Below are 13,481 nucleotides of genomic sequence, written 5' to 3' on the forward strand. Positions count from 1 at the left end.
AGCTTGTAAATCGTGATGGATGCAAAACTGAAAAAAATGCACCTTTTATTTCCATATAAAATATTGGTGCCATACATTGTGATAGGGACATCATTTAAATGGTGTAATAACCGGGGCAAACGGGAAAATAAAATGTGTGGGTTTTAATTATGGTAGCATGTATTATTTTAAAGCTAAAATGGCCGAAAACTGAGAAATAATGAATATATAATATTTTCCCATTTTTTTCTTAATTTTCCTGTTAAAATGCATTTAGAAAAAAATAATTCTTAGCAAAATGTACCACCCAAAAGTGGCGGAAAAAATAAGATATAGATCAAGTCATGATAATTAGTGATAAAGTTATTGGCGAATGAATGGGTGATGAAAATTGCTTGGATGCATAAGGTGAAAAAACACAGAGGGCTGAAATGGTTAAAGGGACTCCGAGCTCAGCGAAAAAAGTAAAGTTGTACTCACCAGGGTCTTTCTCCAGCCCAGTGCTGGTCGGGAGGTCCCACGCCGGCGTCCTGGCTCCTCTCCTTCACCCCGCTCCGGTATGGCTGGCAGGCCGCAGCCCGGGCGACACTCGGTGGAGTGTCGGGCTGCAGCTTCCGCGTATGACGCGGATTACGTCACACGCCGGCCGCCTCGCGTCATCACGGCGGCCGGCCTGAAAGTACTGCGCATGCGCGATTAAAGCGCGCATGCGCAGTACTTTCACGCCGGCCGCCGTGATGACGCGAGGCGGCCGGCGTGTGACGTAATCCGCGTCATACGCGGAAGCTGCAGCCCGACACTCCACCGAGTGTCGCCCGGGCTGCGGCCTGCCAGCCATACCGGAGCGGGGTGAAGGAGAGGAGCCAGGACGCCGGCGTGGGACCTCCCGACCAGCACTGGGCTGGAGAAAGACCCTGGTGAGTACAACTTTACTTTTTTTGCTGAGCTCGGAGTCCCTTTAAGCACTGCTGATTACCTTGCCTTCCTGTTGATCTGTTTGGTGGTACCTAAACCACACACCTGAAGCGAGCATGCAGTTATTGTGGTTAGACCTAAAATATACCTGAGTTTAAAGACATCTCAGGTGCCATACTAACATGGGGCTTCTTTAAGCCCCCTTGAGGCCGATAAGTCCCTCGCCATCTCCCTGGGTGGCTCCTTTCCCCTGCAATACAGCCCCAAAAGCCTGGCCAAGTCGCGCTTCATCGCGCATGCGTGGCCTGGCCACCTGCAATCCCTTTTTGCACTCCCGCGGCTGGGAGGGTCCTGCGCTTGTGCCGTACTACTGCGCAGGTGCAGAACACTCCCGGCAATGGGAGTGAGATGGGGACCGCATGTGGCTAGACTGTGCATGTGCAACGAAGCATGAGTCGGCTAGACTTTCAGGCTGTATTGCAGGGGGCAGGGGACAGGAGCCACCCAGGGAGATGGCGAGGGACTTATCGGCCTCAAGGGGGCTTAAGTAGGCCTCAGATAAGTATGGCACCTGAGATGTCTTTCATCTCAGGTACACTTTAGTAGTCGATATGTGCAGTAGAAGGTTCAAACAATGATCAAAAAAAAGTAAAAAACTGTTTCAAAGAGCGGTGGCCTATAGCCATAACACGGTACACCTTTGGCACCATACTGGTCCCAACGAAGCGTGGGATGTAAGTGCACACAATGTACTTTCCCGTCAGATTAACGAGTCGAACCAATAATTTCCATCAGGTCTGATCACGTTTCCGATCAATTTTGTACAAAAGTGATCGGAAATCAGATTGAACCTGTCTGAAATTGTTGATTCAACCCGTCGATCTGACGGGAAATTGCATGGTGTGTACCAGGCATAAGGGACCCGTGAAGGGGACACCACCCTAGTGATGAAATGGGCCACATTGGTGGCAGGACCAAAGGGAAGCTAGTATGCCAGTGGGAGTTACGATGGAGGACTGAAGGTCCTCTCAACTTCTATATAAAGAGAAACTTTCATTAGGATTGGATTTCATCCCAATCAGTAGCTGATACCCCCTTTCCCATGGCAAATCCTAACCTTTTCTCAAATAGCTCATCATGGAGGTCTGTGTGGCTGATATTGTGGTGAAACCCCTCCCACAGTGTGATATCCTGACAGTTTGTGGTCTGTGAACCTCGTTGCATTGTGGGAAATAACAGATTTTTCCGGCTACCAAGCAAGCAGCATCTCCCTGTGCATAGAACTCTCAGTAACGAACATAACGTACAGATCACCTGGCAGAACCACCTGTGATACATTTTAGAATGTAAATCAGGGAGAGGAAAGATTTCACAATGGGCAAACACTGACTAAATAATCTATAAATGAATATTGTAAACATTTTATCTCTTCTCTCAGGTAGCAAATAGTGGGATCTGGTTATACAATACAGTTGTATACAGTACAGCTTGGCTGTGTGTTCTGCACCTCTGCAGAGACTAGTCTGTTTCTGGGAAGTACAGGAGAGCCGAGAGAAAAGCTCCCAATGAATCACCACAGCACAGCAAGGAAGTGATTCAGTTCCCCAATCTCACTGAAATATCTCTAGCAGCTCTGCACTTGCTGCCATTCTCCTGAATCATAACATATAGAAGAATAGGAGGTGGCAGTAGATCCACAGAAAGCAAAAGTTACACTTTACATTGCTCTGTGCGTAGCAAGCCGTGTATAGATTGTTTTTGTATTTTGTCTGAAAGATCTTTTGTGATCATTGCAGGTGACAAGTGATGTACGGTTATTGTACAGAGGTGTTTGGCTCGCTGTAGATCAGGGGTGTGAAACTCAAATACAAGGCTGGCCGAGATTGTACACTGGGACCAAGTCGTGGGTCATCCTCAATGTCTGGTGGCCACCTTCCCCCCCCCCCCCACTTACATAATTCCCTGGTGTGTAATGCCTCCACTTCTCTACAGTTTCTGGGTATCTAGTGGCGCACCTCTCTCCCCTGTACTGTTCCCTGGTGTCTATTGTCCCTCCTCCTTCCCCAATACAGTTCCCTGATGTCTAGTGTCCCTCCTCCTTCCCCTATACAGTTCCCTGATGTCTAGTGTCCCTCCTTCTTCTCCTATACAGTTCCCTGATGTCTAGTAGCCCATCTCTCTCCTTATACAGTCCCCTGGTGTCTAGTGCCCCTCCTCCCTCCTCTATACAGTTCCCTGGTGTCTAGTGTCCCTCCTCCTTCACCTATACAGTTCCCCGATGTCTAGTGTCCCTCCTCCTTCCCCTATACAGTTCCCCGATGTCTAGTGTCCCTCCTCCTTCCCCTATACAGTTCCCTGATGTCTAGTGTCACTCCTCCTTCCCCTATACAGTTCCCTGGTGTCTAGTAGCCCATCTCTCTCCTTATACAGTCCCCTGGTGTCTAGTGCCCCTCCTCCCTCCTCTATACAGTTCCCTGGTGTCTAGTGTCCCTCCTCCTTCCCCTATACAGTTCCCTGGTGTCTAGTAGCTCATCTCTCTCCTCTATACAGTTCCCTGGTGTCTAGTTCCCCTCTTCCCTCCCCTATACAGTTCCCTGGTGTCTAGTGTCCCTCCTCCTTCCCCTATACAGTTCCTTAGCATCTAGTAGCCCATCTCTCTGCTCTATACTGTTCCCTCTAGTGGCCCTCCTCCCTCCCCTATACAGCTCCCTGGTGTCTAGTGGCCCATCTCTCTCCCCTATACAGTTCCCCGGTGTCTAGTGGCCCGTCTCTCTCCCCTATACTGTTCTCTTGTGTCTAGTGGCTCCCCTCCCTCCCCTATACAGCTCCCTGGTGTCCCACCTTTTTCCACTATACAGCTCCCTGGTGTCTAGTGGCCCATCTCTCTCCCTTATACTGTTCTCTTGTGTCTAGGGGCTCCCCTCCCTCCCCTATACAGTTCCCTTATGTCTAATGCCTCCTTCCTCCCCTATACAGTTCCTTGGTGTCTAGAGGTCCCTTCTTTCTCCCCTATAGAGTTTTCTGGTGTCCAGTGGACCCTTTTTCCCCTATATAGTTCACTGGTGTACCCAATCGACCACCTCTGACCGAGATTTTCCAGCTTTGCTCAATCGATACATTCATCCAATTTCAGCCAGTTGAATCTTCGTTTGGGCATGCTTGTCCTGGCACCGATTTTCATCCAGTTCAATAAAATTAATGAATCTGATGGTCAACCAAGCTTCAATATTGCTAGATGTATGGCCAGCTTAAAGTGAATGTTTACCGGTTAAAAAAAGAAAAAGTCAGATACTCACCTAAGGAGAGGGAAGGCTCGGTCCTAATGAGCCTTCCCTCTCCTCTCCCGGTGCCCGGTCCCGCGCAGGATCCCCCGTAGCAGTATTCGACCAGTTCGGTCAAATACTGCCACTTCCGCATGCCGAAGGGACCTTTCGGAAGCCTTCGGGAGCACTCGGGCTCCCGATGACGCGGCCGCTCCATACTACGCATGCGCGAGCGCCCTCTATGACGCACTCGCGCGTACGTAGTATGGAGCAGCCCGTCTTCGGAAGCCCGAGTGCTCCCGAAGACCTCCGAAGTTCCTGCGGTGGCGGACGCGAAAGGGGGAGCCAGCGCAGCACTGAGGGCACCGGGAGAGGAGAGGGAAGGCTCATTAGGACCGAGCCTTCCCTCTCCTTAGGTGAGTATCTGACTTTTTCTTTTTTTAACCGGTACCCATTGGCTTTAACTGTTTTTTAATAGCTCAAAGGAGGAGAGGGAGAAAACCAGTTAAGGGCCCTTTTACACTTAATGCATTGAGTATGTGTTGATATGCGCTTTTGTTTTTTTATTCCTCCATAGCAGTGCATTGTGAAAAAGCTTTCAGTTAAAATGTGTATAGTGTGAACTGAGCCATAGGAAAACTAGGGCATTACTTTAAAAATCGGTTGTCTTTCAGTTATAACTGAGAGCAACTGATTAAAGGGAACCTAAACGGAGAGGGATATGGATTTTTCTTATAAAATAATACCAGTTGCCTGACTCTCCTGCTGATCCGGTGTCTCTAATACTTTTAGCCACAGCCCCTGAACAAGCATGCAGATCAGGTGCTCTGACTGAAGTCAGACTGGATTAGCTGCATGCTTGTTTCAGGTGTGTGATTCGGCCACTACTGCAGCCAAAGAGATCAGCAGGACTGACAGGCAACATAGACAAAAATGAGGAAACCCGAGAGCCCAATATAGTGTTGTAGTTTTTATGGTACAACTAGTTAGAATAAACCAACAGTAAATATACTCACAAGTGTAGGTTACCAGCCAGGTAACCACTTTACAGGCAGGTGGGGAGAATTATGACTTGACGCCACTCAGGGTTACGAAGTCGCTCTCTGTAGATAGGAAGAATAGGGATGTACCCCTCCACCAGGGGTAGACTACACTATATCATGAAGTATTAAACAGAGGCGCCAATGTAGAATAAAAACGTCTAAAAACAGTTTAAAAGGGGGAAGTTGGTGGACTTACCACCCCCCAGAAGAAACAGACTAAGAGTCACGGCACTTTGCGTGCGCAAAAGTCCGCGAACGGCACTTCACGTGCTAACTGTTTAGCACACTCGTGCTAAACAGTTAGCACGGCTTTGTGAATCAAGCCCTTAGTATGTGTCTTCTGGAGGGAGGTAAGTCCACCAACTTACCCCTTTTAAAGGGGAACTGAAGAGAGAGGTATATGGAGGCTGTCATGTTTATTTCCTTTTAGACAATACCAGTTGCCTGGCAGCCCTGCTGATCCTCTGCCTCTAATACTATTAGCCATAGCCCCTAAACAAGCATGCAGCAGATCAGGTGTTTCAGTGGTTCAGACTTATAAGTCTGATCTGACAAGACTAGCTGCATGCTTGTTTCTGGTTTTAATCAGATACTATTGCAGAGAAATAGACCAGCAGGGCTGCCAGGCAACTGGTATTGATTAAAAGGAAATAAACATGACAGCCTCCATATACCTCTCTCTTCAGTTCCCCTTTAAACTGTTTTTAGACGTTTTTGTTTTACATTGCCGCCTCCGTTTAAAACTTCTTGGTAAAGCAACTGTTATTGTTTAAAGGGGTCCAGACACTTTACGATTTTCCCGCCAATATACAGCAGATTCGATCACTGTGAATGAATCTGCTGTGAAATTGTTGCGCAAACGCTGGGAGAACGATCGATTTCCGTCCGAAATCAATCGTTCCCATCGATCCGTCCGTGCGGAAGATTTCGCTCGATCGCCGGCAGGTCGGGAGTGCGTTGATAGCGGCGTTCGAATGACCGACGCTAGCGGCAATACATTACCTGCTCCGGCCGGCGCGTGTCCCCTGGTCTCTGCTGTCCCTTCTCCGTGCTCGGCTCCTCCAGCTTCACTGAACTTCCTGTCCCGGCAGGAAGTTTAAACAGTAGAGCGCCCTCTACTGTTTAAACTTCCTCGGCAGGAAGTTCAGTGAAGCTGGAGGAGCTGAGCACGGAGAAGACAGCGGAGACCAGGGGACACGCGCCGGCCGGAGCAGGTAATGTATGCGGGGGAAGGGGGCGGCAGCAGCTTCACAGATTGTGATCGGTTGCATGCTGATATCGATTCACAATCTGTTTGCAGTAAAGGCAGCCATACGATCCCTCTCTACTCGGATTCGATCTATCTGTTGGTCGGATCTGTTCGAGGGATCTATCTGTTGGTCTAATCTGATGGCAAATTGACCAGTGTATGGCTACCTTAAAGGAAACATCCATATCACTCTCAGTTAAGGTTCCCTTAAAGTGTAATAGTAGTAATAGGACTACTACTACAGGTGTAATTGGACCCTAACCAGGTTTTTCCCTTTTTTTTTTTACAAAAGCAATAAATGGAGTGACAGCAGAAGGTGAGTACGTTGTTTAGATTGCCACGGAACATTTTACATTTGTATCATACAGCAGTAACAAAGCAAGTAGCCTGATCCATATCTTACATAGTTATTTGGGTTGAAAAAAGACATACGTCTATCAAAACATGGAAAACCAAATAGCCCACCCGCTTAAAACAAATAGCCTTTTGTGGATTTTACCTACTCTCCACAGTAAAATCTCCAATCCAATCATCAAACATTCCCTTACGATTTGGGATAGATACAAATACTCAGCTAGACTTAGGGCTGGTTCAGACGGACGCTTGCAGAGCGTTTACAGCCAGCGTTCAGGGCTTGGTGTTAAACGCTCCCATTCAAGTGAATGGGAGCGTTTGTACCAAGCTTTCAAGCGCGTTTACACAAACGCGGCGTTTGGGTCCCGATTTTCCCTGGCGTTCAAGGAGCCCCTGGAAGCTACATGTAGCTTCCAGGGGAGGTTAACCGCGACGGCTAATGTCTCCCTAGGGGAAGAAAAAACGCGACCGCATCCAAACGCACACGAACGCTGCTGAACGCGACGCCAGCAAACGCAACGCCTCCAAACGTCCGTCTGAACCAGCCCTTAGGTCCCCCCCATAGACCTCTCACATAATTTATGAACAATCCTGCATTTCCAGGAGCATTAAACTCTCCTAAAAGCTACCTATGGTGGCAACAGGCAAAGTTGACTAGAATCTATGACCTATCCACAACGACAAGAATAAAATCATACTCATTTCTAAAGGAACATAAACAACTCCCGCCAACCGAATTCTTTCATTATTTGCAGATCTCTCATTTTAGTAAAGAACTTTTATCGAAAACTGACTCTCCCATGACGAGATGCTTTTGAACATATTTGTGCTTCGTTCTGATCCCCTTTCCCCAGGTATAATTTCTCAAATTTATAAAGAACTTATTGCAAACCGCAACAGCCAGAAACCACTTAGGACTTGAAAGTTGATTCAGAAAATTTGGGAACAGCATTCCCAAAACCTGGGTTAATGCAGATCTGGTTGAAGTAAATTATAAGCTACTATTCCGCTGGTATTTAGTACTGAACAGACTCGCCAAATTTAATAACACTGTCTCAGCTAATGGTTTCAGAGGCTGCGACACCCTAGGTACATACCCTCATATTTGGTGGACGTGTAGATATGTTAAAAGCCTATGGATGAGACCCTGCACCTGGATTTCTTCTTTACATAATACTACTATCCCAAGGAACCCTATCAATTTATTACTGGGTCTTCCACTTCTTGGTTTAACCAAATCCCAAAATGCTCTCACTTACTATATAATTATAGCTACCAAACTAACTATAGCCGCTGTACGGAACTCCAAATCGGTGACACTTGATACAGTTAAAAATAGATTAGGCCGCATCCTCTTTTTCGAGAAACTACGTGCTAGAATGGAAGATTTGTCTATTTTCAACAAAATTTGGTCTTCTCTCACAGACAGGGCCGGGCCGAGGCAGAGGCGAGAGAGGCTCTAGCCTCAGGGTGCAGTGTAGGAGGGGGCGCCCTACTCACTCAGCTATTACTCCCCTATTGTGTTTGAAGCAGAGAGAAATAATAAAAGGGGATACATGGCAGTGACTGCAAGCGAGATAAGTAGAGATTAAGGTGTTGGGGTGCTTGGGGACCCTGGGGCGCCTCTTAGTCTAATAGCAATCAGTGTGTGATGGCTGGGGTGGGAGGGATAGGGGGGCGCACTTTGGTGTTTCAGCCTTGGATGCCAGGGGACCTTGTCCCGGCTCTGCTCACAGATTACTTTTTGGCCCTGAACGCAGTAACTGGATACAAGAAGTTTAAAATTCTACACTATGGAAATCTACATATACGGTAATCAGTGATCTTAAACTACCACTTGGCTGCCATTCCTCATCTTCCCATCTTTTTATGCCTTCTTTTCTATTAGTATGGTTATACTACATAAGTCTTTTAATCACCCATTTAGTGCAATTGTGAACTCACCTCTTTCACTACTCCTGATATTAGTCAGACGCAAATAATAGCAATACCTCCCTTTCTGCTGCATAAAACTGTTATACTTCCTACTTTCACTGGAAGTTAGGATATTATAGCTTTTCTTGAAAATATCTGTAAAGTCCATCTCCACCCTACCTCGAATGGCTGATGAACTACTGATTTCAGCTTCACTTTGCCCTTTACCCCCCATTCAGATCTAAGGACACAGGTATGCCCAGTAGACATGCCAAGAAACCAGAGTTGCTCTTTTGAATGTAATGATACTGTACTGTTCTGTACTGTTCAAATTCTTTCATAGAATTTGTACAGTTTCTATGCTTTATGTTATGTACTTTGCATTCAACTACTGTTCGCAATCAGAGAATTTTTGCACTAGTTATTTGAGACTCATGAAATTGTCTTGTTTATTGTTAATGCAATTGTTATTCTTGCTTTAAAAAAGTAATAAAAACGCTTGAAAACAAAAAGCTAAAATTGACACTTACCTGGGACTTCTATCGGCCCCCCACACCGTCCTTCTCCGATGCTCTGTTCCCCGCCGCAGGTAATTTGCTAATTATTCGTCTAACTAGACCGTGCTCGCTCTCGCGCGCGTCATTGGGAGCTTACTGCTCAGGCGCAGTACGAAGTTTTCTTGTACTGTGCCTGCGCAGTAAGCTTCCGATGCCACCCGTGCTCGCTCCCGCGCAGCACTGTTCCATTCGTCTAGTTAGACGAATAATTAGCAGGTTACTGGCGGCTTGGAATTGAGCATTGGAGGACGGCGCGGGACATTACAGCTGCAGGAGCAGCTGCAAGAGAAGTGAGAAGGACGGCATGTGGAAATGGGAGAAAAGAAAAGAAAACGTTAAAGGACAACTGAAGTGAGAAGAATATGGAGGCTGCCATATTTATCTCCTTTAAAACAATACCTGTTGCCTGGCAGCCCTGCTGATCTATTTGGCAGCAGTAGTGTCTGAATAAGGCTCTGTCCCACTTGAGCAGAGAATGGACATTTTTTTGTCCGCTCTGCGCTCGGACAGTGAAAGGATCCTATTTTATAAATCAGAGCCGATCACGCTTGTCCCTCTGCATTACATCTACGGGATCCGTTGTGGTAAGTGAGGCACACTTCTGTGCAGTCTGCAATAACCCTGGGCAGACGGATGCGTTTCCCATATAGCCTATGGGCGTAACGCATCTGCCCCGGACCACAGCTGGACTACGGCGGACCATTGGCTCTCACTCAAGCCCTCCCCTACCCACGCCTAACCTCGCCCCCCAACTACATCTAACCCTAACTCTCCCTACATTAGCCTAAACCTACCCCCCCGCCCACACACACACACACGCCTCACCCTAACTCCCCCTACCTTAGCCTAAACCTAACCCCCCACTTATGCCTCACCCTAACTCCCCCTACCTTAGCCTAAACCTAACCCCTCCTACCTATCGCCTTACCACCCCCCTCCGTCGGTAAACCTAACCTCCAATCCCACTTTCCTATGCCTAACTCCCCACCTACACCTAACCCTAACATCCTTACCTACACGTAACCTCCACCTACACATAACCCTAACCCTCCACTTATGCCTAACCTTAAGATCACGACCTACACCTAGCCCCAGTGGAAAATTGGTAAATTACTGATATTCCACTGTTGTGACTGCCTAATTCCAATAGTAAAATATTTTATTAACGCCAATCTTTTATTAACACCAATTATTAACCCTACTCTCACACATCCTAACCAATGCCTAACCCTAACCGACTCCCCACCACAAAATTCCCAGATATTGCGATAGAAAATGTTTTGGCTGTTAAAATATATTGAAGATATGGCCACTCCCCTTTAAGTCACGCTATTTTAAAATGATTCATAACCTGCATCCTAATGAGCAGATGCTGTGATGAGGCCTGGCCTCTGAACCGAGCACACATTTTATGCAGTCTTCCTCTCTGCTGCTTGCTCTCTCCTCATATTAAATGAAAAACAGAAAGGGGAACGGAGGCCTAGATGAAAAATCAGAAATGCAGAAATTACTAAATACAATCTTTCACTTTCAGTTTTCTTTCTACGCATTCAGACCTGGCACCTTTCCAAACTATGTGTCTGTTCTCTCCGCCTCCTGCACTGTTTCTCTATTGGTAATGTACCTCATGCAGGATCAGAGCAGGAAAAGCTGCCATCACATCCTTGTGCTGGATGACATACTCTGGGCTTGTGGCCAAGCCTTACCTGCTGGGTATTTGTTGAAATTTCAAATCACCTGAATTAGGCCCAGTTCATATTATAAATCGTAAAGTGTTTTTAGAGCGTTTTTTTAATTTGCCAAGCACTTTTGTAAGCGTTTTGGTGATTAGCGTTTTTTTTTCTCAATCAGGAAGTGAACTCTTTGACCTGGAACAGAATCTCTTTAATGTAATTTGTGAGGAAAAGGGCTCACAAGATCACTTAGCCAAGTGCTTTTTAAAGCGCTTAGCGAGTTTCCTATATCTTCCATTGAAGTGCAAACACTCTAAAAATGTTGCAGGACCTGCGTTTGTGATTGGAAAGAAAGCTCATCGCTCATGTGAGAACACTTACATGTAAATTCATTGCACAAGCGCTTTTAATGCGCTTTTTAAAATCGCCAGCACTTCTAAAAAGCTTGAAGCGCTCATGAAGCTTGATTCACTAAACCGTGCTAACTCATAGCCTGGCCGCGGCAGCGTTTTGCAATTGCGTACGAAAGTCCGTGATTATGCACAAAAACGCTAGCGTGGTCGTGCTATGAATTAGCACGGTTTAGTGAATCAAGCCCATAGTGTGAACAAGCCCATTTGCTGGGAATACACCATACAATTTTCTGTTAGATTTACCTGTCAGTTAAGGTGGCCATACAATGGTCGATTTGCCATCAGATTCGACCAACAGATAGTATGGCCACCTTTACTGCAAACAGATTGTGAACCGTTTTCAGCCTGAAACCGTTCACAATCTGTGGTGGTGGTGCAAAAGCCGCCCCCCCCCCCCCCCCCCCCCCCCCCCCCGCATACATTACCTGCTCCGCCGGCGCGACTCCCCAGGTCTCTGCTGTCTTCTTCTCCGCTCTGGTCTGGTCTCCGGCATGCTTCACTTCTTCCTGCCCGGGCGCTCTACTGTTTAAACTTCCTGCCGGGCAGGAAGAAGTGAAGCATGCCGAAGACCAGACCAGCGAGGAGACGGTGACAGCGGGACTCGCGCCAGCGGAGCAGGTAATGTATACCCGCTCTATTGCGTCGGTCGTCGGGCATTCGAACGCCGCTATCGACGCACACCCGACCCGCCGGCGCTCAAAAAAAAATCTTCCGCACGGATGGATCGACGGGAGTTGACGGGAACGATGGATTTTGGACGGAAATTCATTGTTCTGTCAGCGATGTGCGCGGCGATTTCACAGCCGTTTCGATCACTGTGATCCAAACGGCTGCATATCGCCGGGAAAATCGTTAGGTGTATGGGCCCCTTTAGATAAAGTTCAACATGTTGGAAATTTATCTATCTTACGATCTATCTGCCGAGCAATTAGGCATTGTTCTACTCAGCAGGAGATAACCAGAAGACTATGCACCAGAGATAATGACCAGTCTCTGCAGAAAATAATCTAATTATGCATTCTAACAGAAGAATCTAAAGGTCCGTACACACGTCTGACTGCAGGCAACGACGGGTCCATCGTCACCTTCCGCTGGGCGCGTTTTCAGCAGACAGTCCGGTGTGTGTGCAGTCTGTCGGCGGACTGATAAGGCTGTTTCTGAGCGATCCACCAGGTGGATCGCTCAGAAACAGCCGTATCAGTCTGCAGACAGACTGTACACACGCCGGACTGTTGCTGGAACGCCCGCCCAGCGGGAGGTGACGGCGGACCTGTCGTTGCGTGCAGTCAGGCATGTGTACGGACCTTAAAGGCCCATACACACGTCAGATTTTTTTAAACGACAGGTCGTTTGGACGTCCCGTCGTTCAGTCGTCCGGACGTCAAATCGGGCGTATGTACAGTCTGATTTGAAGTCCGGACGACTGAACGACGGGACGTCCAAACGACCCGTCGATTAAAAAAATCCGACGTGTGTATGGGCCTTAATGCTGGGCATACACGGCACGTTTCTGGATGCAATTAGGAGCCGGATCGAGCCGCTGGCGCATCCCCACTCGTCCGCGCGGATCGATTCCCGCTCGTCCCCGCATGCACTCCTTATCAGCCGCTTGATTCCCCGCTATTGTCCGCCGGCGGGGATCGAGCGGGGAGTCTATCCGGCAGGTCATCGGATCTGTCGGATATTATCAATCGAGCCCATCAGCGGCTCGATTGATAAGGAAAGAAAGTGCCGTGTAGGCCCAGCATAATGCTGGGCATACACGGATGGATTTCTTCTTATCAATCGAGCTGCTGATAGTTTCCGACGTGTCCGATACCCCGCCAGATCGATACTGCGCTCGATCCCCGCGGGCGGACAATGGGACAAAAACGAGCGGAAGATGAGAAGCGCCCGCGGGGACGAGCGGGGACACGCTGGGATCGAGCCAGTGGCTCGGTCCGGCGCATAATTGCATCCGTGTATGCCCAGCATAACAGAAAATTGTATGGTGTATTCCCAGCATTACTGTGTTTTGTTTATTTTACAGAAGTGGGGATATTTCACAAAATGCTCACAGCTCCATACATGGTGAACCTCAAAGCACTTCAGGTCCTTTTTTGGCCCTAATTCATAATAAAG

The sequence above is a fragment of the Hyperolius riggenbachi genome, chromosome 12 (genome assembly GCF_040937935.1).
Source record: "Hyperolius riggenbachi isolate aHypRig1 chromosome 12, aHypRig1.pri, whole genome shotgun sequence".
Taxonomy (NCBI): domain Eukaryota; kingdom Metazoa; phylum Chordata; class Amphibia; order Anura; family Hyperoliidae; genus Hyperolius; species Hyperolius riggenbachi.